Here is a 22866-nt window from a genome sequence, read left to right as displayed (position 1 = left end):
TTGTGCTGCTTCAATTTGGATTACATTACTTTTGCTCCGCTCGCATGGAATAAAATCGCTTCTCTCCGCGAAAATGCAATTTCGCGAATATTTTTCCAGCCGGATCGCCTGAAATTTGCAAGTGCGAAAATAAATAATTTTCGCGGATCAATTTAAGCTTCAATCTGTTCTCATCAGCTTTTAAGTGGACCTTTTTAATGATGGGCCGATCCCGACGGTACTGCAATGCCGGGCCAACCCGCGGCAGGGATGGAGTAAACTCCGGGTACCCCGCCAATGTCCAAAAATCAGATTAATATTCTGGTCCCGCAATGCGGGACGTATCAGATATTAAGCTGATAAGAACAGATTTAAAATGTTTATTTGAAAATTCTTTCATACAGAGTTTTAAGCAACTTATAATTAATATATAATTTATACATGACCGGCTCCCTCCAAATGAGGGAGCCGGGGAACAAGTCTTTTTGCCCCTTTATTTTGGGGAAATATTATAATAATATAGGCTTCTCGCACGAGTGTTTTTTTTTATAAAATGTTTTATATGTTTAAGTCTCTCACGGGGAGGGTTTACACTTTTGGGGGGGGCCGTTTATACACCACGGCGTGGCCATTCATACACTATGGCTCATAGAGTAAATAAAAGAGAAAGGGGACAGAGAAAGGTTTTACAATGAAGAAGTATGGAAAGAGGGGGGGAAATGATTTTACACGACTTCACTTTTGTCCTTTCCTTTTCAGCCTCCGGAGCCGTCTTCATACTGTCTATGTCCCGTGATGTGTTCGACGTAGCAGTCCCGGGTCCAGCGGATGACGTCGCTGACCATCAGTCGCCGCATGGTGGTGCAGAATCGTCGAGGTAGGCCCAGGGACTTCAGGACGGGGTCGTTCTGCGAGTCCCACGTCCCCAGGCTTCCCACGACGATGGCGGCGACCGATGACCGGTATCCCTGCTGGCGGATGGTCTCTGCCAGGGCGGCGTACTTCTCCTCCTTCGCGGTCCTGGCTGCCAGCAGAGCTCCCTCGTTGTTCTCGAACGGTACTGCTACGTCGATCAATGTCACAGTCTTGTCGGCCTGGTTAGTTATAACCAGGTCTGGTCTAAGAGTCGAGTCAGTGCCAGGTACTTGTTTGTTGACTCTGATTTCATCGTCACCTTTTCCCCGGCGTCCAATCAGAGCCCTGTGTAGTCGGTCTTGGACAGCATTATGTCTATGCTGCCACGTCCTTGAGTGCATCGTGCAGTGATTAACGACGTGGGGCAGGGTCTCCTCCGCGTAGCCACATCGCCGACACCGCTTGTCCCCGTTGGTTTCCCAACGGCGACAGGCATTGAGCGGGAGCAGATCGAGCCGAGCCCTAAAGATGAACCTCCAATCACAAAACCTGGTGTATCTCCCTCCTGCCAGGAAGTGATTGGAGGCTTCAGATTTCGCCGAGGCACGAATGACTTTCCCTTGATCGGGCTTGGCGCTTACCTTGTTCAGGTAGTAGCGCCGCACCGCGATCTTCAGGGCACCCGTCAGTTGCCTTACGGCCTTCGGAGGAACCCTGATGAAGGGGGGGCGGTCTTCAGCCCCGTCATTCATGTCCCGGAACGAAATCTGCATCTCCCTTAGCTCGTCCGACCATCTCCAGCTCAAGCCTATGCGCGCGGCGATACGGCGTGACGCGGAGCGAACCTGCGTGAAGAGGGAACTGAAGTCGCCGCTTTCCCTTCCAAAGTCATCCCGCAGACTACCACTAAGGTACTCTGCGAGATCACCGGTGGTTGGCGGTCTCCTCAGCTTCCTCCGCACTACCTCCTTCAGGCGACCCCAGGCGAGCACTCTCACGTTGGGGTCACGGGAATGGAGGAGTCGATATCCCTGCACGATGGTCAATATGTCAGTCAAGTCGGAAAGAGGGAGAAGACCTGCGCCGCCGTGTTGATGGCCAATGAAGACCATCTCAGGCGATGCCCTTTTGGGCAAATGGAGCCAGCCCTTTGCGCAGGCCTTCAGCCTCTTGTCGATGTCGGTCAAGTTTTTCTTTTTAACATTACCAGCCCGCAAGATGAATTCCAGCCTGGGCAGAAGGAAGATGTTGGTCGCGGCGATCTTCTGCCACGGGGCGAGGAGTGACTCGTCGATCTTCTTGACGTCCTCGCCCAAGCGCACCAGGTCCTCCTCGGGGGTCTGGTCCACGTGGAACCCGAACGGGACCCCGAGGTACCGGTACGCTTCGCCGTCCTTCAGGCTGGAAATGGCCGCCCCCTGGATGGTGAGTTGGGACGGCTGCACGGGCTGGTTTGCTGCAAAGTTGAGGTCCAGCGTTGCGCACTTGCTTGGCTTGAACTGTAGACCTGCAGCGGTCGCCTCTTCTCCCGCGATGTTCAGCAGGCGCTGCAGGTGCTCCTGGTCCCGGGCCACCAGCACCAAGTCGTCCGCGTAGGCCAGGATGGCGATGTTTTGCCCCTGGACGACGACTCCGGACTTGCCTGCCTCACCAGCGACCGCCCGTATCACCGGCTCCATTCCCAAGTTGAAAATGGTCGGTGATAACGGGCACCCCTGCTTGACACCGGCGCAGATGTCGATGACGCCGGTGTCGCCGCTGGTCGTCTTCACGACCGTGGAGCCCTTCTGCAACTCCTCCACGGTCCTCCTCATCTCCTCAGGCAAGTCCATCCTCCTCAGGGTGTTCTGGAGGTGTTGGTGCGGGATGGACCCGAACGCGTTCCGTAGGTCAAGCCAAGCCAGTGCGATTCGGGAACGTCTGCGTCTCATTTCGTCAACAGCTGCCTGAAGGGTGAAATTGTGCTCGTGGCACCCCTCGAACTCCCGGAAGCCCTTTTGAGCCGGGTGCATCTTCTTCCCGCTGACCGCCCAAGATAGTATGCGGTCAGCAAGCACCCCGGCGTACAGCTTGGCGATGGTGTTGCCAAGCGCTATGGGCCTCCAGTTGCCGATGTCCTGGCGGTCCCCCCCTTTGTGCAGGAGGACAGTCCGAGAGGTCTTCCACGCGGCCGGTGTCCTGGCCTCCTTCAGGCATCTGTTGAAGATAAAAGAGAGAATTCGTCCATGTCTATCGACCGCCCTCAGGTCGCCGTAGGTGAGGCCATCGGGGCCCGGGGCGGTGTTCTTGGTTCTAGACATGCGTCTCGTCACTTCCTCAGGAGTGATCCTTTCGAGGAGCAGTTTCTTCTCGGTCTCCGTCGTGCGACGGTAGACCGAGTCGTCACCCTCGTCCTCCAAGCCCCCCATCCCGACATTCCCGTAGACTTGGCGGAAATGCTTTTCCACCTCCTCCGCGGGAATGTCGCAATAGGGTGACTTATCGGACAGGATGCTCTCCACTGCCCTCCTGGGATGACTCCTGAAGAGTTTCTGTATGTCCGACGCCTTTTTCGCGTCGTAGTCAGCTACTTGTCTGCGTCTTGGTGGTTGTCTGTGCACGACGTTTCGTGGCCGAGGAGCTTCCCCTCCGTCCGCAGGTTTCGCCTCCCTCTTCCTCTCCGCCTGGGTGGTGGCCACCAGATCCTGCACCACGACCTCGAACTCCTCCCATGACTGGCCGGATGTGCTGGCCAGTCGGTCGAGCCACAGCTTCTCCTTCTGCTGTATCGGTGGCTCGACCTGTCGTGGTGCTCCTTCTGCTGCGTCTGGAGCTGGCGGCGGCGATGTTGCTGCGTCCACAGGCGGCGGTGACCCGGTGTCGTTAAGGTCACCGACTTCAGGAGGCTGCCCCGGCGCCAGGTCTTCGGCCGGAGCGTCTGCTGCTGCGTCTGGATCGGAGGGTTGCGCCTCGGTCACGTTGGGCGGCGTCGTGCATCTAACTGTCTCCTCGATTGCCTCCTGAAGGGGGGCAATCAAGGGGGGAGGTCTCTTGTGGGTCACCATGTGGTTCGCAAGCCCGCGACGGGTAGCGCATGCGAAATCGCATGCCCCGCACCGATGCGAGAGTGCAACACGTCCGTCCGCAGCCTTACGTATCCCCCCTTTGAGGCAGGGATGAGTGGACGGCTTGCGGCCGATAGTCCCACCGCAGATGGAGCAGGCGTTCACCGACGTGAGTCGGTGGCCGTGCTGCTCCATCAGGTGCCGGACGAGACTTCTCCGCATCGCCGTCCACTCCGTAGCGCGGAAGGACATGCTGCATCCCACCTCGGTGCAGGTTAACGTGTCCGCCACGGGAAAGTAAACCACAAGTTGATTGTCGATTCTCCTGGCCGACACCGCGGTGCCGGTCAGGAGAAGCGCCGGGACCCTGTCAGTCGTTTGGGGGGCGGGGGCAGTCGGGGGAATCGGGGGGGGAGAATCCAGCGCCGGACGTCTGGACGAAGAAGATCCGGAGGCGTCGTGAAGTCGTCGAGGGAGAGAGGGGAAGAAGAACGGACTTGGGGGAGAATAGGTGACGTCCGAGAGCGGGGAGAAGGTCTCAAGGGAAGGCTTTCGGACGCCGGATGGAGAAGAAGAAGAAGAAGAAACGGGGGAGCCATAGTGTATGATTTTCCGCGGGCGACGCGTCCTACGCGCCGAAGCGCTTTTCGGACGCGCCGTCCGGTGGTGTATGGGGAGGGGAGGAGTCGGGCTCTGACGCCTCGACTTTCCTCCTCCGCGGAGTGCGAGAGGAGGTAGGGGGGGGCGGAGGAACTAGCACGCGATGGTGCTTTTCTAACGGCCCCGCCCCCCCGTTTTTACGGGGAGGACGTGGGGGCATGGGAGGGCGTTAAGTCATGGCACAAACGGGGCCTGGCGGACGATATTCCACGGCCTGAAGGACCGTGGTACGTTGTTTTGAAAAATTGTCCTTTTAAGGACACCAAAAAAATTCAAAAGATATACAATGACTGAAGGCCAAGGGGGGCGACGGAGGGCTTTTCCGCGGTCTGAGGGACTGCGGAACGAAAATTTTCAAAAATACAAATTTAAATTAAGCGCGTGGCGTCCACCTGAATGAAGTCCAGGCCGGCCGCGAGGGATGGCGCTGAAGGCGCTCAAACCCGCTTCTCGGCCCGTATGGGTGGGATCGGGAGGAAATTTGAATTTACCGGGGTTTTTGAAATGACGGTTTTGTGGAAGATGAAGTCTTCCACAAATACCGGACGGGGGGGGAGGGGGTCAATCGAACCAGATCGGGCGTGAAGCGCGCCGAACGGTCGCTTGACCGGCGTCGCGGCCGAAAAGGAAAACCGCGCGCCGTTCAAATCACCCGCTCTGCGCCGATCCGTACGGGATCGACGGAGGGTGCTCCCGGGGGCCCTGAGGGGGTCCGGGGGCCTCGGTGCTCAAGCTACCGGTCCGGAGGGGACCTGGCAGTGCACCGGGGGCCGGGGAACGTCCGGTGCTCAGCCTACCGGTCCTGAAGGGACCCGGCGGTGCAACCGGGGGCGGGGGCCTGCGCCGGGCCTTAGGGGCCCGGCGTCGAGCCCGGGGAGGTTATCACCCCCCAAGTGGGCGTGGGGAACGGTCCGTGAGCGACCGGGGAGCCCTGAGGGGGGCGGTGGGTCCCACGGTCCGCCTTGAAGAGGCAATGGACCGTGGGGGCCATCGGGGGTCGAAAGAGGGGCTACTGGGCAGAGCAGGCGCCTAGTGTCCTGTTGCCCCTTCCCTCTGGGAGTTGTCCCGCGGGGGCTTACCGTTGGTCGGGGCCCGTCCGGGATTCCTCAGAGAGGCTAGAAAGGTCCAAAAGCGGTAGATCTGTTCATTTAAAAACTTTGAATTTGGCGGGCGAAAAAGAAGAAAGTTAAGGGGATTAAGCTGATAAGAACAGATACTACACTTTGATCTTAGCCATAAGGCCGAGAAGCGATAAGGGAGCCCTTTTTCTGCAAATATTTACCATGTGTAGGGACGACCCCCGGAGCACTTGGGGCGGAGGGCGCAGGATTGGCGTAGGCGCCGCGGGGTGGCATTGGTCGGGGAGAATTCGCGTAGGGTCCTGCGGGGGTGTTTCCGAAGGCTTCCTTGTTTTCCTGCAGCAAGAAAAGTTTTGGGGGGGCGCGGGGGGCAGGACGGCCGGAGCAATTGCGTCCCCGGAGTCCGGAGGCGAGACAGTAAATTGCAACGCGGAGTCCTTCGCTAGGGTCGTGCCATCTCTGTGAGCGACACACGAGACGTATTGCAAGCTCTCTCCCCGCTTCCCGGGAAAGGTCGGGCGCAATTTTCAACATTCCGAAATGGAGGGGGGCATCCAGGGCGGTAATAAAGGGCCCTTTTCGCCAGTATTCAGTGGTCGACAGTTTTTTCGAAAAACGGGCTTCCTCTTCACTTCACTTCCTGTGTGGTAGAGATTTAAAAATCGTGTGCTGTTCACTTACTTTGCATTAATCGTCATTAGTAAAAATACGCTTTCCTTATAAATAAATAAATACATAAATTAGGGGTTTCTTCAATATAAACAAATTAGGGTTTTCTTCAAATCGGAGAATAGGAATCGAAAAGGCTGTAAAAAAGTGGCGCTTTCAATTACACAAGATTGGAAAACCAGATTTCTCCATTGTTTATATTTTCCATTTTCTCGAAAAAAATCGCGGAACATGGGCATCGATTCCGCGAAATTCGCAAAAAAATTTCTGAAATTTTTTTGCAAACATGTTTTCCAATTTTTTCCCGAGTGCTCGCGATCGGTCGTTTCCTCCGATGTATTGAGTTTCTTTTCCGTTCAATTTTTTTTCATCAAACACACACTCCTTTTACAAGAATTATCTTCGCATAAATTCTGTGGAAAGATTGGTGTTCAAAAACTAAGGTAAAGAAGAGTGGAACTCGCCTATTTCCGAATGACGCTCCTTGCCGGGAGCGCGCGCGCGCCATCTCTTCGGGGGGGAGGTAAACAGCTGGAAGGAAGGGGCGTCACACGCCAAAGTTTGAAACGTGATCCGGCGCCTCTCTTCAACAGTTGTCGTCGTCTCCAATGATGGAATACTGAGGAGACAAGACGTTGTTGTTGTTGACGTTGCATTGAAAGCAGAAAAAATAATTGCATTATTTTCACAAAATTGTATTTATTGTTACACTTACACTTTAAAGTGACGACGACTCTCTTCAGATGGGATTTTTTTTCTTCCCAAGTTTCTCTCCTTTTAATAATTCATTCCTTTTAATACTTCGTTGTGCTGCTTCAATTTGGATTACATTACTTTTGCTCCGCTCGCATGGAATAAAATCGCTTCTCTCCGCGAAAATGCAATTTCGCGAATATTTTTCCAGCCGGATCGCCTGAAATTTGCAAGTGCGAAAATAAATAATTTTCGCGGATCAATTTAAGCTTCAATCTGTTCTCATCAGCTTTTAAGTGGACCTTTTTAATGATGGGCCGATCCCGACGGTACTGCAATGCCGGGCCAACCCGCGGCAGGGATGGAGTAAACTCCGGGTACCCCGCCAATGTCCAAAAATCAGATTAATATTCTGGTCCCGCAATGCGGGACGTATCAGATATTAAGCTGATAAGAACAGATTTAAAATGTTTATTTGAAAATTCTTTCATACAGAGTTTTAAGCAACTTATAATTAATATATAATTTATACATGACCGGCTCCCTCCAAATGAGGGAGCCGGGGAACAAGTCTTTTTGCCCCTTTATTTTGGGGCATTGGTCGGGGAGAATTCGCGTAGGGTCCTGCGGGGGTGTTTCCGAAGGCTTCCTTGTTTTCCTGCAGCAAGAAAAGTTTTGGGGGGGCGCGGGGGGCAGGACGGCCGGAGCAATTGCGTCCCCGGAGTCCGGAGGCGAGACAGTAAATTGCAACGCGGAGTCCTTCGCTAGGTCGTGCCATCTCTGTGAGCGACACACGAGACGTATTGCAAGCTCTCTCCCCGCTTCCCGGGAAAGGTCGGGCGCAATTTTCAAACATTCCGAAAATGGAGGGGGGCATCCAGGGCGGTAATAAAGGGCCCTTTTCGCCAGTATTCAGTGGTCGACAGTTTTTCGAAAAACGGGCTTCCTCTTCACTTCACTTCCTGTGTGGTAGAGATTTAAAATCGTGTGCTGTTCACTTACTTTGCATTAATCGTCATTAGTAAAAATACGCTTTCCTTATAAATAAATAAATACATAAATTAGGGTTTCTTCAAATATAAACAAATTAGGGTTTTCTTCAAATCGGAGAATAGGAATCGAAAAGGCTGTAAAAAAGTGGCGCTTTCAATTACACAAGATGGAAAACCAGATTTCTCCATTGTTTATATTTTCCATTTTCTCGAAAAAATCGCGGAAATGGGCATCGATTTCCGCGAAATTCGCAAAAAATTTCTGAAAATTTTTTTGCAAACATTTTTCCAATTTTTCCCGAGTGCTCGCGATCGGTCGTTTCCTCCGATGTATTGAGTTTCTTTTCCGTTCAATTTTTTTTCATCAAACACACACTCCTTTTACAAGAATTATCTTCGCATAAATTCTGTGGAAAGATTGGTGTTCAAAAACTAAGGTAAAAGAGTGGAACTCGCCTATTTCCGCGAGTCGATTCGCGTCGGGTCGTCTTGAATGACGCTCCTTGCCGGGAGCGCGCGCGCGCCATCTCTTCGGGGGGGAGGTAAACAGCTGGAAGGAAGGGGCGTCACACGCCAAAGTTTGAAACGTGATCCGGCGCCTCTCTTCAACAGTTGTCGTCGTCTCCAATGATGGAATACTGAGGAGACAAGACGTTGTTGTTGTTGACGTTGCATTGAAAGCAGAAAAAATAATTGCATTATTTTCACAAAATTGTATTTATTGTTACACTTACACTTTAAAGTGACGACGACTCTCTTCAGATGGGATTTTTTTTCTTCCCAAGTTTCTCTCCTTTTAATAATTCATTCCTTTTAATACTTCGTTGTGCTGCTTCAATTTGGATTACATTACTTTTGCTCCGCTCGCATGGAATAAAATCGCTTCTCTCCGCGAAAATGCAATTTCGCGAATATTTTTCCAGCCGGATCGCCTGAAATTTGCAAGTGCGAAAATAAATAATTTTCGCGGATCAATTTAAGCTTCAATCTGTTCTCATCAGCTTTTAAGTGGACCTTTTTAATGATGGGCCGATCCCGACGGTACTGCAATGCCGGGCCAACCCGCGGCAGGGATGGAGTAAACTCCGGGTACCCCGCCAATGTCCAAAAATCAGATTAATATTCTGGTCCCGCAATGCGGGACGTATCAGATATTAAGCTGATAAGAACAGATATAAAATGTTTATTTGAAAATTCTTTCATACAGAGTTTTAAGCAACTTATAATTAATATATAATTTATACATGACCGGCTCCCTCCAAATGAGGGAGCCGGGGAACAAGTCTTTTTGCCCCTTTATTTTGGGGAAATATTATAATAATATAGGCTTCTCGCACGAGTGTTTTTTTTTATAAAATGTTTTATATGTTTAAGTCTCTCACGGGGAGGGTTTACACTTTTGGGGGGGGCCGTTTATACACCACGGCGTGGCCATTCATACACTATGGCTCATAGAGTAAATAAAAGAGAAAGGGGACAGAGAAAGGTTTTACAATGAAGAAGTATGGAAAGAGGGGGGGAAATGATTTTACACGACTTCACTTTTGTCCTTTCCTTTTCAGCCTCCGGAGCCGTCTTCATACTGTCTATGTCCCGTGATGTGTTCGACGTAGCAGTCCCGGGTCCAGCGGATGACGTCGCTGACCATCAGTCGCCGCATGGTGGTGCAGAATCGTCGAGGTAGGCCCAGGGACTTCAGGACGGGGTCGTTCTGCGAGTCCCACGTCCCCAGGCTTCCCACGACGATGGCGGCGACCGATGACCGGTATCCCTGCTGGCGGATGGTCTCTGCCAGGGCGGCGTACTTCTCCTCCTTCGCGGTCCTGGCTGCCAGCAGAGCTCCCTCGTTGTTCTCGAACGGTACTGCTACGTCGATCAATGTCACAGTCTTGTCGGCCTGGTTAGTTATAACCAGGTCTGGTCTAAGAGTCGAGTCAGTGCCAGGTACTTGTTTGTTGACTCTGATTTCATCGTCACCTTTTCCCCGGCGTCCAATCAGAGCCCTGTGTAGTCGGTCTTGGACAGCATTATGTCTATGCTGCCACGTCCTTGAGTGCATCGTGCAGTGATTAACGACGTGGGGCAGGGTCTCCTCCGCGTAGCCACATCGCCGACACCGCTTGTCCCCGTTGGTTTCCCAACGGCGACAGGCATTGAGCGGGAGCAGATCGAGCCGAGCCCTAAAGATGAACCTCCAATCACAAAACCTGGTGTATCTCCCTCCTGCCAGGAAGTGATTGGAGGCTTCAGATTTCGCCGAGGCACGAATGACTTTCCCTTGATCGGGCTTGGCGCTTACCTTGTTCAGGTAGTAGCGCCGCACCGCGATCTTCAGGGCACCCGTCAGTTGCCTTACGGCCTTCGGAGGAACCCTGATGAAGGGGGGGCGGTCTTCAGCCCCGTCATTCATGTCCCGGAACGAAATCTGCATCTCCCTTAGCTCGTCCGACCATCTCCAGCTCAAGCCTATGCGCGCGGCGATACGGCGTGACGCGGAGCGAACCTGCGTGAAGAGGGAACTGAAGTCGCCGCTTTCCCTTCCAAAGTCATCCCGCAGACTACCACTAAGGTACTCTGCGAGATCACCGGTGGTTGGCGGTCTCCTCAGCTTCCTCCGCACTACCTCCTTCAGGCGACCCCAGGCGAGCACTCTCACGTTGGGGTCACGGGAATGGAGGAGTCGATATCCCTGCACGATGGTCAATATGTCAGTCAAGTCGGAAAGAGGGAGAAGACCTGCGCCGCCGTGTTGATGGCCAATGAAGACCATCTCAGGCGATGCCCTTTTGGGCAAATGGAGCCAGCCCTTTGCGCAGGCCTTCAGCCTCTTGTCGATGTCGGTCAAGTTTTTCTTTTTAACATTACCAGCCCGCAAGATGAATTCCAGCCTGGGCAGAAGGAAGATGTTGGTCGCGGCGATCTTCTGCCACGGGGCGAGGAGTGACTCGTCGATCTTCTTGACGTCCTCGCCCAAGCGCACCAGGTCCTCCTCGGGGGTCTGGTCCACGTGGAACCCGAACGGGACCCCGAGGTACCGGTACGCTTCGCCGTCCTTCAGGCTGGAAATGGCCGCCCCCTGGATGGTGAGTTGGGACGGCTGCACGGGCTGGTTTGCTGCAAAGTTGAGGTCCAGCGTTGCGCACTTGCTTGGCTTGAACTGTAGACCTGCAGCGGTCGCCTCTTCTCCCGCGATGTTCAGCAGGCGCTGCAGGTGCTCCTGGTCCCGGGCCACCAGCACCAAGTCGTCCGCGTAGGCCAGGATGGCGATGTTTTGCCCCTGGACGACGACTCCGGACTTGCCTGCCTCACCAGCGACCGCCCGTATCACCGGCTCCATTCCCAAGTTGAAAATGGTCGGTGATAACGGGCACCCCTGCTTGACACCGGCGCAGATGTCGATGACGCCGGTGTCGCCGCTGGTCGTCTTCACGACCGTGGAGCCCTTCTGCAACTCCTCCACGGTCCTCCTCATCTCCTCAGGCAAGTCCATCCTCCTCAGGGTGTTCTGGAGGTGTTGGTGCGGGATGGACCCGAACGCGTTCCGTAGGTCAAGCCAAGCCAGTGCGATTCGGGAACGTCTGCGTCTCATTTCGTCAACAGCTGCCTGAAGGGTGAAATTGTGCTCGTGGCACCCCTCGAACTCCCGGAAGCCCTTTTGAGCCGGGTGCATCTTCTTCCCGCTGACCGCCCAAGATAGTATGCGGTCAGCAAGCACCCCGGCGTACAGCTTGGCGATGGTGTTGCCAAGCGCTATGGGCCTCCAGTTGCCGATGTCCTGGCGGTCCCCCCCTTTGTGCAGGAGGACAGTCCGAGAGGTCTTCCACGCGGCCGGTGTCCTGGCCTCCTTCAGGCATCTGTTGAAGATAAAAGAGAGAATTCGTCCATGTCTATCGACCGCCCTCAGGTCGCCGTAGGTGAGGCCATCGGGGCCCGGGGCGGTGTTCTTGGTTCTAGACATGCGTCTCGTCACTTCCTCAGGAGTGATCCTTTCGAGGAGCAGTTTCTTCTCGGTCTCCGTCGTGCGACGGTAGACCGAGTCGTCACCCTCGTCCTCCAAGCCCCCCATCCCGACATTCCCGTAGACTTGGCGGAAATGCTTTTCCACCTCCTCCGCGGGAATGTCGCAATAGGGTGACTTATCGGACAGGATGCTCTCCACTGCCCTCCTGGGATGACTCCTGAAGAGTTTCTGTATGTCCGACGCCTTTTTCGCGTCGTAGTCAGCTACTTGTCTGCGTCTTGGTGGTTGTCTGTGCACGACGTTTCGTGGCCGAGGAGCTTCCCCTCCGTCCGCAGGTTTCGCCTCCCTCTTCCTCTCCGCCTGGGTGGTGGCCACCAGATCCTGCACCACGACCTCGAACTCCTCCCATGACTGGCCGGATGTGCTGGCCAGTCGGTCGAGCCACAGCTTCTCCTTCTGCTGTATCGGTGGCTCGACCTGTCGTGGTGCTCCTTCTGCTGCGTCTGGAGCTGGCGGCGGCGATGTTGCTGCGTCCACAGGCGGCGGTGACCCGGTGTCGTTAAGGTCACCGACTTCAGGAGGCTGCCCCGGCGCCAGGTCTTCGGCCGGAGCGTCTGCTGCTGCGTCTGGATCGGAGGGTTGCGCCTCGGTCACGTTGGGCGGCGTCGTGCATCTAACTGTCTCCTCGATTGCCTCCTGAAGGGGGGCAATCAAGGGGGGAGGTCTCTTGTGGGTCACCATGTGGTTCGCAAGCCCGCGACGGGTAGCGCATGCGAAATCGCATGCCCCGCACCGATGCGAGAGTGCAACACGTCCGTCCGCAGCCTTACGTATCCCCCCTTTGAGGCAGGGATGAGTGGACGGCTTGCGGCCGATAGTCCCACCGCAGATGGAGCAGGCGTTCACCGACGTGAGTCGGTGGCCGTGCTGCTCCATCAGGTGCCGGACGAGACTTCTCCGCATCGCCGTCCACTCCGTAGCGCGGAAGGACATGCTGCATCCCACCTCGGTGCAGGTTAACGTATCCGCCACGGGAAAGTAAACCACAAGTTGATTGTCGATTCTCCTGGCCGACACCGCGGTGCCGGTCAGGAGAAGCGCCGGGACCCTGTCAGTCGTTTGGGGGGCGGGGGCAGTCGGGGGAATCGGGGGGGGAGAATCCAGCGCCGGACGTCTGGACGAAGAAGAATCCGGAGGCGTCGTGAAGTCGTCGAGGGAGAGAGGGGAAGAAGAACGGGACTTGGGGGGAGAATAGGTGACGTCCGAGAGCGGGGAGAAGGTCTCAAGGGAAGGCTTTCGGACGCCGGATGGAGAAGAAGAAGAAGAAGAAACGGGGGAGCCATAGTGTATGATTTTCCGCGGGCGACGCGTCCTACGCGCCGAAGCGCTTTCGGACGCGCCGTCCGGTGGTGTATGGGGAGGGGAGGAGTCGGGCTCTGACGCCTCGACTTTCCTCCTCCGCGGAGTGCGAGAGGAGGAGGGGGGGGCGGAGGAACTAGCACGCGATGGTGCTTTTCTAACGGCCCCCGCCCCCCCGTTTTTACGGGGAGGACGTGGGGGCATGGGAGGGCGTTAAGTCATGGCACAAACGGGGCCTGGCGGACGATATTCCACGGCCTGAAGGACCGTGGAACGTTGTTTTGAAAATTGTCCTTTTAAGGACACAAAAAAATTCAAAAGATATAAATGCTGAAGGCCAAGGGGGGCGACGGAGGGCTTTTCCGCGGTCTGAGGGACTGCGGAACGAAAATTTTCAAAAATACAAATTTAAATTAAGCGCGTGGCGTCCACCTGAATGAAGTCCAGGCGGCCGCCGAGGGATGGCGCTGAAGGCGCTCAACCCGCTTCTCGGCCCGTATGGGTGGGATCGGGAGGAAATTTGAATTTACCGGGGTTTTGAAATGACGGTTTTGTGGAAGATGAAGTCTTCCACAAATACCGGACGGGGGGGAGGGGGTCAATCGAACCGATCGGGCGTGAAGCGCGCCGAACGGTCGCTTGACCGGCGTCGCGGCCGAAAAGGAAACCGCGCGCCGTTCAAATCACCCGCTCTGCGCCGATCCGTACGGGATCGACGGAGGGTGCTCCCGGGGGCCCTGAGGGGGTCCGGGGGCCTCGGTGCTCAAGCTACCGGTCCGGAGGGGACCTGGCAGTGCACCGGGGGCCGGGGAACGTCCGGTGCTCAGCCTACCGGTCCTGAAGGGACCCGGCGGTGCACCGGGGGCGGGGGCCTGCGCCGGGCCTTAGGGGCCCGGCGTCGAGCCCGGGGAGGTTATCACCCCAAGTGGGCGTGGGGAACGGTCCGTGAGCGACCGGGGAGCCCTGAGGGGGCGGTGGGTCCCACGGTCCGCCTTGAAGAGGCAATGGACCGTGGGGCCATCGGGGGTCGAAAGAGGGGCTACTGGGCAGAGCAGGCGCCTAGTGTCCTGTTGCCCCTTCCCTCTGGGAGTGTCCCGGGGGGCTTACCGTTGGTCGGGGCCCGTCCGGGATTCCTCAGAGAGGCTAGAAAGGTCCAAAAGCGGTAGATCTGTTCATTTAAAAATTTGAATTTGGCGGGCGAAAAAGAAGAAAGTTAAGGGGATTAAGCTGATAAGAACAGATACTACACTTTGATCTTAGCCATAAGGCCGAGAAGCGATAAGGGAGCCCTTTTCTGCAATATTTACATGTGTAGGGACGACCCCGGAGCACTTGGGGCGGAGGGCGCAGGATTGGCGTAGGCGCCGCGGGGTGGCATTGGTCGGGGAGAATTCGCGTAGGGTCCTGCGGGGGTGTTTCCGAAGGCTTCCTTGTTTTCCTGCAGCAAGAAAAGTTTTGGGGGGGCGCGGGGGGCAGGACGGCCGGAGCAATTGCGTCCCCGGAGTCCGGAGGCGAGACAGTAAATTGCAACGCGGAGTCCTTCGCTAGGTCGTGCCATCTCTGTGAGCGACACACGAGACGTATTGCAAGCTCTCTCCCCGCTTCCCGGGAAAGGTCGGGCGCAATTTTCAAACATTCCGAAAATGGAGGGGGGCATCCAGGGCGGTAATAAAGGGCCCTTTTCGCCAGTATTCAGTGGTCGACAGTTTTTCGAAAAACGGGCTTCCTCTTCACTTCACTTCCTGTGTGGTAGAGATTTAAAATCGTGTGCTGTTCACTTACTTTGCATTAATCGTCATTAGTAAAAATACGCTTTCCTTATAAATAAATAAATACATAAATTAGGGTTTCTTCAAATATAAACAAATTAGGGTTTTCTTCAAATCGGAGAATAGGAATCGAAAAGGCTGTAAAAAAGTGGCGCTTTCAATTACACAAGATGGAAAACCAGATTTCTCCATTGTTTATATTTTCCATTTTCTCGAAAAAATCGCGGAAATGGGCATCGATTTCCGCGAAATTCGCAAAAAATTTCTGAAAATTTTTTTGCAAACATTTTTCCAATTTTTCCCGAGTGCTCGCGATCGGTCGTTTCCTCCGATGTATTGAGTTTCTTTTCCGTTCAATTTTTTTTCATCAAACACACACTCCTTTTACAAGAATTATCTTCGCATAAATTCTGTGGAAAGATTGGTGTTCAAAAACTAAGGTAAAAGAGTGGAACTCGCCTATTTCCGCGAGTCGATTCGCGTCGGGTCGTCTTGAATGACGCTCCTTGCCGGGAGCGCGCGCGCGCCATCTCTTCGGGGGGGAGGTAAACAGCTGGAAGGAAGGGGCGTCACACGCCAAAGTTTGAAACGTGATCCGGCGCCTCTCTTCAACAGTTGTCGTCGTCTCCAATGATGGAATACTGAGGAGACAAGACGTTGTTGTTGTTGACGTTGCATTGAAAGCAGAAAAAATAATTGCATTATTTTCACAAAATTGTATTTATTGTTACACTTACACTTTAAAGTGACGACGACTCTCTTCAGATGGGATTTTTTTTCTTCCCAAGTTTCTCTCCTTTTAATAATTCATTCCTTTTAATACTTCGTTGTGCTGCTTCAATTTGGATTACATTACTTTTGCTCCGCTCGCATGGAATAAAATCGCTTCTCTCCGCGAAAATGCAATTTCGCGAATATTTTTCCAGCCGGATCGCCTGAAATTTGCAAGTGCGAAAATAAATAATTTTCGCGGATCAATTTAAGCTTCAATCTGTTCTCATCAGCTTTTAAGTGGACCTTTTTAATGATGGGCCGATCCCGACGGTACTGCAATGCCGGGCCAACCCGCGGCAGGGATGGAGTAAACTCCGGGTACCCCGCCAATGTCCAAAAATCAGATTAATATTCTGGTCCCGCAATGCGGGACGTATCAGATATTAAGCTGATAAGAACAGATTTAAAATGTTTATTTGAAAATTCTTTCATACAGAGTTTTAAGCAACTTATAATTAATATATAATTTATACATGACCGGCTCCCTCCAAATGAGGGAGCCGGGGAACAAGTCTTTTTGCCCCTTTATTTTGGGGAAATATTATAATAATATAGGCTTCTCGCACGAGTGTTTTTTTTTTATAAAATGTTTTATATGTTTAAGTCTCTCACGGGGAGGGTTTACACTTTTGGGGGGGGCCGTTTATACACCACGGCGTGGCCATTCATACACTATGGCTCATAGAGTAAATAAAAGAGAAAGGGGACAGAGAAAGGTTTTACAATGAAGAAGTATGGAAAGAGGGGGGGAAATGATTTTACACGATTTCACTTTTGTCCTTTCCTTTTCAGCCTCCGGAGCCGTCTTCATACTGTCTATGTCCCGTGATGTGTTCGACGTAGCAGTCCCGGGTCCAGCGGATGACGTCGCTGACCATCAGTCGCCGCATGGTGGTGCAGAATCGTCGAGGTAGGCCCAGGGACTTCAGGACGGGGTCGTTCTGCGAGTCCCACGTCCCCAGGCTTCCCACGACGATGGCGGCGACCGATGACCGGTATCCCTGCTGGCGGATGGTCTCTGCCAGGGCGGCGTACTTCTCCTCCTTCGCGGTCCTGGCTGCCAGCAGAGCTCCCTCGTTGTTCTCGAACGGTACTGCTACGTCGATCAATGTCACAGTCTTGTCGGCCTGGTTAGTTATAACCAGGTCTGGTCTAAGAGTCGAGTCAGTGCCAGGTACTTGTTTGTTGACTCTGATTTCATCGTCACCTTTTCCCCGGCGTCCAATCAGAGCCCTGTGTAGTCGGTCTTGGACAGCATTATGTCTATGCTGCCACGTCCTTGAGTGCATCGTGCAGTGATTAACGACGTGGGGCAGGGTCTCCTCCGCGTAGCCACATCGCCGACACCGCTTGTCCCCGTTGGTTTCCCAACGGCGACAGGCATTGAGCGGGAGCAGATCGAGCCGAGCCCTAAAGATGAACCTCCAATCACAAAACCTGGTGTATCTCCCTCCTGCCAGGAAGTGATTGGAGGCTTCAGATTTCGCCGAGGCACGAATGACTTTCCCTTGATCGGGCTTGGCGCTTACCTTGTTCAGGTAGTAGCGCCGCACCGCGATCTTCAGGGCACCCGTCAGTTGCCTTACGGCCTTCGGAGGAACCCTGATGAAGGGGGGGCGGTCTTCAGCCCCGTCATTCATGTCCCGGAACGAAATCTGCATCTCCCTTAGCTCGTCCGACCATCTCCAGCTCAAGCCTATGCGCGCGGCGATACGGCGTGACGCGGAGCGAACCTGCGTGAAGAGGGAACTGAAGTCGCCGCTTTCCCTTCCAAAGTCATCCCGCAGACTACCACTAAGGTACTCTGCGAGATCACCGGTGGTTGGCGGTCTCCTCAGCTTCCTCCGCACTACCTCCTTCAGGCGACCCCAGGCGAGCACTCTCACGTTGGGGTCACGGGAATGGAGGAGTCGATATCCCTGCACGATGGTCAATATGTCAGTCAAGTCGGAAAGAGGGAGAAGACCTGCGCCGCCGTGTTGATGGCCAATGAAGACCATCTCAGGCGATGCCCTTTTGGGCAAATGGAGCCAGCCCTTTGCGCAGGCCTTCAGCCTCTTGTCGATGTCGGTCAAGTTTTTCTTTTTAACATTACCAGCCCGCAAGATGAATTCCAGCCTGGGCAGAAGGAAGATGTTGGTCGCGGCGATCTTCTGCCACGGGGCGAGGAGTGACTCGTCGATCTTCTTGACGTCCTCGCCCAAGCGCACCAGGTCCTCCTCGGGGGTCTGGTCCACGTGGAACCCGAACGGGACCCCGAGGTACCGGTACGCTTCGCCGTCCTTCAGGCTGGAAATGGCCGCCCCCTGGATGGTGAGTTGGGACGGCTGCACGGGCTGGTTTGCTGCAAAGTTGAGGTCCAGCGTTGCGCACTTGCTTGGCTTGAACTGTAGACCTGCAGCGGTCGCCTCTTCTCCCGCGATGTTCAGCAGGCGCTGCAGGTGCTCCTGGTCCCGGGCCACCAGCACCAAGTCGTCCGCGTAGGCCAGGATGGCGATGTTTTGCCCCTGGACGACGACTCCGGACTTGCCTGCCTCACCAGCGACCGCCCGTATCACCGGCTCCATTCCCAAGTTGAAAATGGTCGGTGATAACGGGCACCCCTGCTTGACACCGGCGCAGATGTCGATGACGCCGGTGTCGCCGCTGGTCGTCTTCACGACCGTGGAGCCCTTCTGCAACTCCTCCACGGTCCTCCTCATCTCCTCAGGCAAGTCCATCCTCCTCAGGGTGTTCTGGAGGTGTTGGTGCGGGATGGACCCGAACGCGTTCCGTAGGTCAAGCCAAGCCAGTGCGATTCGGGAACGTCTGCGTCTCATTTCGTCAACAGCTGCCTGAAGGGTGAAATTGTGCTCGTGGCACCCCTCGAACTCCCGGAAGCCCTTTTGAGCCGGGTGCATCTTCTTCCCGCTGACCGCCCAAGATAGTATGCGGTCAGCAAGCACCCCGGCGTACAGCTTGGCGATGGTGTTGCCAAGCGCTATGGGCCTCCAGTTGCCGATGTCCTGGCGGTCCCCCCCTTTGTGCAGGAGGACAGTCCGAGAGGTCTTCCACGCGGCCGGTGTCCTGGCCTCCTTCAGGCATCTGTTGAAGATAAAAGAGAGAATTCGTCCATGTCTATCGACCGCCCTCAGGTCGCCGTAGGTGAGGCCATCGGGGCCCGGGGCGGTGTTCTTGGTTCTAGACATGCGTCTCGTCACTTCCTCAGGAGTGATCCTTTCGAGGAGCAGTTTCTTCTCGGTCTCCGTCGTGCGACGGTAGACCGAGTCGTCACCCTCGTCCTCCAAGCCCCCCATCCCGACATTCCCGTAGACTTGGCGGAAATGCTTTTCCACCTCCTCCGCGGGAATGTCGCAATAGGGTGACTTATCGGACAGGATGCTCTCCACTGCCCTCCTGGGATGACTCCTGAAGAGTTTCTGTATGTCCGACGCCTTTTTCGCGTCGTAGTCAGCTACTTGTCTGCGTCTTGGTGGTTGTCTGTGCACGACGTTTCGTGGCCGAGGAGCTTCCCCTCCGTCCGCAGGTTTCGCCTCCCTCTTCCTCTCCGCCTGGGTGGTGGCCACCAGATCCTGCACCACGACCTCGAACTCCTCCCATGACTGGCCGGATGTGCTGGCCAGTCGGTCGAGCCACAGCTTCTCCTTCTGCTGTATCGGTGGCTCGACCTGTCGTGGTGCTCCTTCTGCTGCGTCTGGAGCTGGCGGCGGCGATGTTGCTGCGTCCACAGGCGGCGGTGACCCGGTGTCGTTAAGGTCACCGACTTCAGGAGGCTGCCCCGGCGCCAGGTCTTCGGCCGGAGCGTCTGCTGCTGCGTCTGGATCGGAGGGTTGCGCCTCGGTCACGTTGGGCGGCGTCGTGCATCTAACTGTCTCCTCGATTGCCTCCTGAAGGGGGGCAATCAAGGGGGGAGGTCTCTTGTGGGTCACCATGTGGTTCGCAAGCCCGCGACGGGTAGCGCATGCGAAATCGCATGCCCCGCACCGATGCGAGAGTGCAACACGTCCGTCCGCAGCCTTACGTATCCCCCCTTTGAGGCAGGGATGAGTGGACGGCTTGCGGCCGATAGTCCCACCGCAGATGGAGCAGGCGTTCACCGACGTGAGTCGGTGGCCGTGCTGCTCCATCAGGTGCCGGACGAGACTTCTCCGCATCGCCGTCCACTCCGTAGCGCGGAAGGACATGCTGCATCCCACCTCGGTGCAGGTTAACGTATCCGCCACGGGAAAGTAAACCACAAGTTGATTGTCGATTCTCCTGGCCGACACCGCGGTGCCGGTCAGGAGAAGCGCCGGGACCCTGTCAGTCGTTTGGGGGGCGGGGGCAGTCGGGGGAATCGGGGGGGGAGAATCCAGCGCCGGACGTCTGGACGAAGAAGAATCCGGAGGCGTCGTGAAGTCGTCGAGGGAGAGAGGGGAAGAAGAACGGGACTTGGGGGGAGAATAGGTGACGTCCGAGAGCGGGGAGAAGGTCTCAAGGGAAGGCTTTCGGACGCCGGATGGAGAAGAAGAAGAAGAAGAAACGGGGGAGCCATAGTGTATGATTTTCCGCGGGCGACGCGTCCTACGCGCCGAAGCGCTTTCGGACGCGCCGTCCGGTGGTGTATGGGGAGGGGAGGAGTCGGGCTCTGACGCCTCGACTTTCCTCCTCCGCGGAGTGCGAGAGGAGGAGGGGGGGGCGGAGGAACTAGCACGCGATGGTGCTTTTCTAACGGCCCCCGCCCCCCCGTTTTTACGGGGAGGACGTGGGGGCATGGGAGGGCGTTAAGTCATGGCACAAACGGGGCCTGGCGGACGATATTCCACGGCCTGAAGGACCGTGGAACGTTGTTTTGAAAATTGTCCTTTTAAGGACACAAAAAAATTCAAAAGATATAAATGCTGAAGGCCAAGGGGGGCGACGGAGGGCTTTTCCGCGGTCTGAGGGACTGCGGAACGAAAATTTTCAAAAATACAAATTTAAATTAAGCGCGTGGCGTCCACCTGAATGAAGTCCAGGCGGCCGCCGAGGGATGGCGCTGAAGGCGCTCAACCCGCTTCTCGGCCCGTATGGGTGGGATCGGGAGGAAATTTGAATTTACCGGGGTTTTGAAATGACGGTTTTGTGGAAGATGAAGTCTTCCACAAATACCGGACGGGGGGGAGGGGGTCAATCGAACCGATCGGGCGTGAAGCGCGCCGAACGGTCGCTTGACCGGCGTCGCGGCCGAAAAGGAAACCGCGCGCCGTTCAAATCACCCGCTCTGCGCCGATCCGTACGGGATCGACGGAGGGTGCTCCCGGGGGCCCTGAGGGGGTCCGGGGGCCTCGGTGCTCAAGCTACCGGTCCGGAGGGGACCTGGCAGTGCACCGGGGGCCGGGGAACGTCCGGTGCTCAGCCTACCGGTCCTGAAGGGACCCGGCGGTGCACCGGGGGCGGGGGCCTGCGCCGGGCCTTAGGGGCCCGGCGTCGAGCCCGGGGAGGTTATCACCCCAAGTGGGCGTGGGGAACGGTCCGTGAGCGACCGGGGAGCCCTGAGGGGGCGGTGGGTCCCACGGTCCGCCTTGAAGAGGCAATGGACCGTGGGGCCATCGGGGGTCGAAAGAGGGGCTACTGGGCAGAGCAGGCGCCTAGTGTCCTGTTGCCCCTTCCCTCTGGGAGTGTCCCGGGGGGCTTACCGTTGGTCGGGGCCCGTCCGGGATTCCTCAGAGAGGCTAGAAAGGTCCAAAAGCGGTAGATCTGTTCATTTAAAAATTTGAATTTGGCGGGCGAAAAAGAAGAAAGTTAAGGGGATTAAGCTGATAAGAACAGATACTACACTTTGATCTTAGCCATAAGGCCGAGAAGCGATAAGGGAGCCCTTTTCTGCAATATTTACATGTGTAGGGACGACCCCGGAGCACTTGGGGCGGAGGGCGCAGGATTGGCGTAGGCGCCGCGGGGTGGCATTGGTCGGGGAGAATTCGCGTAGGGTCCTGCGGGGGTGTTTCCGAAGGCTTCCTTGTTTTCCTGCAGCAAGAAAAGTTTTGGGGGGGCGCGGGGGGCAGGACGGCCGGAGCAATTGCGTCCCCGGAGTCCGGAGGCGAGACAGTAAATTGCAACGCGGAGTCCTTCGCTAGGTCGTGCCATCTCTGTGAGCGACACACGAGACGTATTGCAAGCTCTCTCCCCGCTTCCCGGGAAAGGTCGGGCGCAATTTTCAAACATTCCGAAAATGGAGGGGGGCATCCAGGGCGGTAATAAAGGGCCCTTTTCGCCAGTATTCAGTGGTCGACAGTTTTTCGAAAAACGGGCTTCCTCTTCACTTCACTTCCTGTGTGGTAGAGATTTAAAATCGTGTGCTGTTCACTTACTTTGCATTAATCGTCATTAGTAAAAATACGCTTTCCTTATAAATAAATAAATACATAAATTAGGGTTTCTTCAAATATAAACAAATTAGGGTTTTCTTCAAATCGGAGAATAGGAATCGAAAAGGCTGTAAAAAAGTGGCGCTTTCAATTACACAAGATGGAAAACCAGATTTCTCCATTGTTTATATTTTCCATTTTCTCGAAAAAATCGCGGAAATGGGCATCGATTTCCGCGAAATTCGCAAAAAATTTCTGAAAATTTTTTTGCAAACATTTTTCCAATTTTTCCCGAGTGCTCGCGATCGGTCGTTTCCTCCGATGTATTGAGTTTCTTTTCCGTTCAATTTTTTTTCATCAAACACACACTCCTTTTACAAGAATTATCTTCGCATAAATTCTGTGGAAAGATTGGTGTTCAAAAACTAAGGTAAAAGAGTGGAACTCGCCTATTTCCGCGAGTCGATTCGCGTCGGGTCGTCTTGAATGACGCTCCTTGCCGGGAGCGCGCGCGCGCCATCTCTTCGGGGGGGAGGTAAACAGCTGGAAGGAAGGGGCGTCACACGCCAAAGTTTGAAACGTGATCCGGCGCCTCTCTTCAACAGTTGTCGTCGTCTCCAATGATGGAATACTGAGGAGACAAGACGTTGTTGTTGTTGACGTTGCATTGAAAGCAGAAAAAATAATTGCATTATTTTCACAA

The 22866-nt window shown here is 55.0% G+C and overlaps 4 non-coding genes and 3 pseudogenes across 4 annotated transcripts; all 7 read right to left on the bottom strand.

Moving 5' to 3' along the window:
- Positions 1 to 195: 195 nt before the first annotated feature.
- Positions 196 to 389, bottom strand: LOC139695851 (U2 spliceosomal RNA). Its single transcript, XR_011702427.1, has one exon. It is a non-coding gene; the product is annotated as a U2 spliceosomal RNA (small nuclear RNA).
- Positions 390 to 5656: 5267 nt separating this feature from the next.
- LOC139695865 (U2 spliceosomal RNA) lies at positions 5657 to 5791 on the bottom strand (annotated as a pseudogene).
- Positions 5792 to 7286: 1495 nt separating this feature from the next.
- Positions 7287 to 7480, bottom strand: LOC139695849 (U2 spliceosomal RNA). The gene has a single exon (XR_011702425.1). It is a non-coding gene; the product is annotated as a U2 spliceosomal RNA (small nuclear RNA).
- A 1510-nt stretch (positions 7481 to 8990) lies between these two features.
- Positions 8991 to 9184, bottom strand: LOC139695843 (U2 spliceosomal RNA). The gene has a single exon (XR_011702420.1). It is a non-coding gene; the product is annotated as a U2 spliceosomal RNA (small nuclear RNA).
- Positions 9185 to 14437: 5253 nt separating this feature from the next.
- On the bottom strand, positions 14438 to 14571 carry LOC139695860 (U2 spliceosomal RNA; annotated as a pseudogene).
- Positions 14572 to 16082: 1511 nt separating this feature from the next.
- On the bottom strand, positions 16083 to 16276 carry LOC139695848 (U2 spliceosomal RNA). The gene has a single exon (XR_011702424.1). It is a non-coding gene; the product is annotated as a U2 spliceosomal RNA (small nuclear RNA).
- A 5254-nt stretch (positions 16277 to 21530) lies between these two features.
- Positions 21531 to 21664, bottom strand: LOC139695859 (U2 spliceosomal RNA; annotated as a pseudogene).
- Between the last annotated feature and the right edge of the window lie 1202 nt (positions 21665 to 22866).

This window comes from Hetaerina americana, unplaced genomic scaffold (genome assembly GCF_022747635.1).
Source record: "Hetaerina americana unplaced genomic scaffold, ioHetAmer1.1.p SCAF_646, whole genome shotgun sequence".
Classification (NCBI taxonomy): domain Eukaryota; kingdom Metazoa; phylum Arthropoda; class Insecta; order Odonata; family Calopterygidae; genus Hetaerina; species Hetaerina americana.
This window is presented reverse-complemented; position numbering and strand designations above follow the sequence as displayed.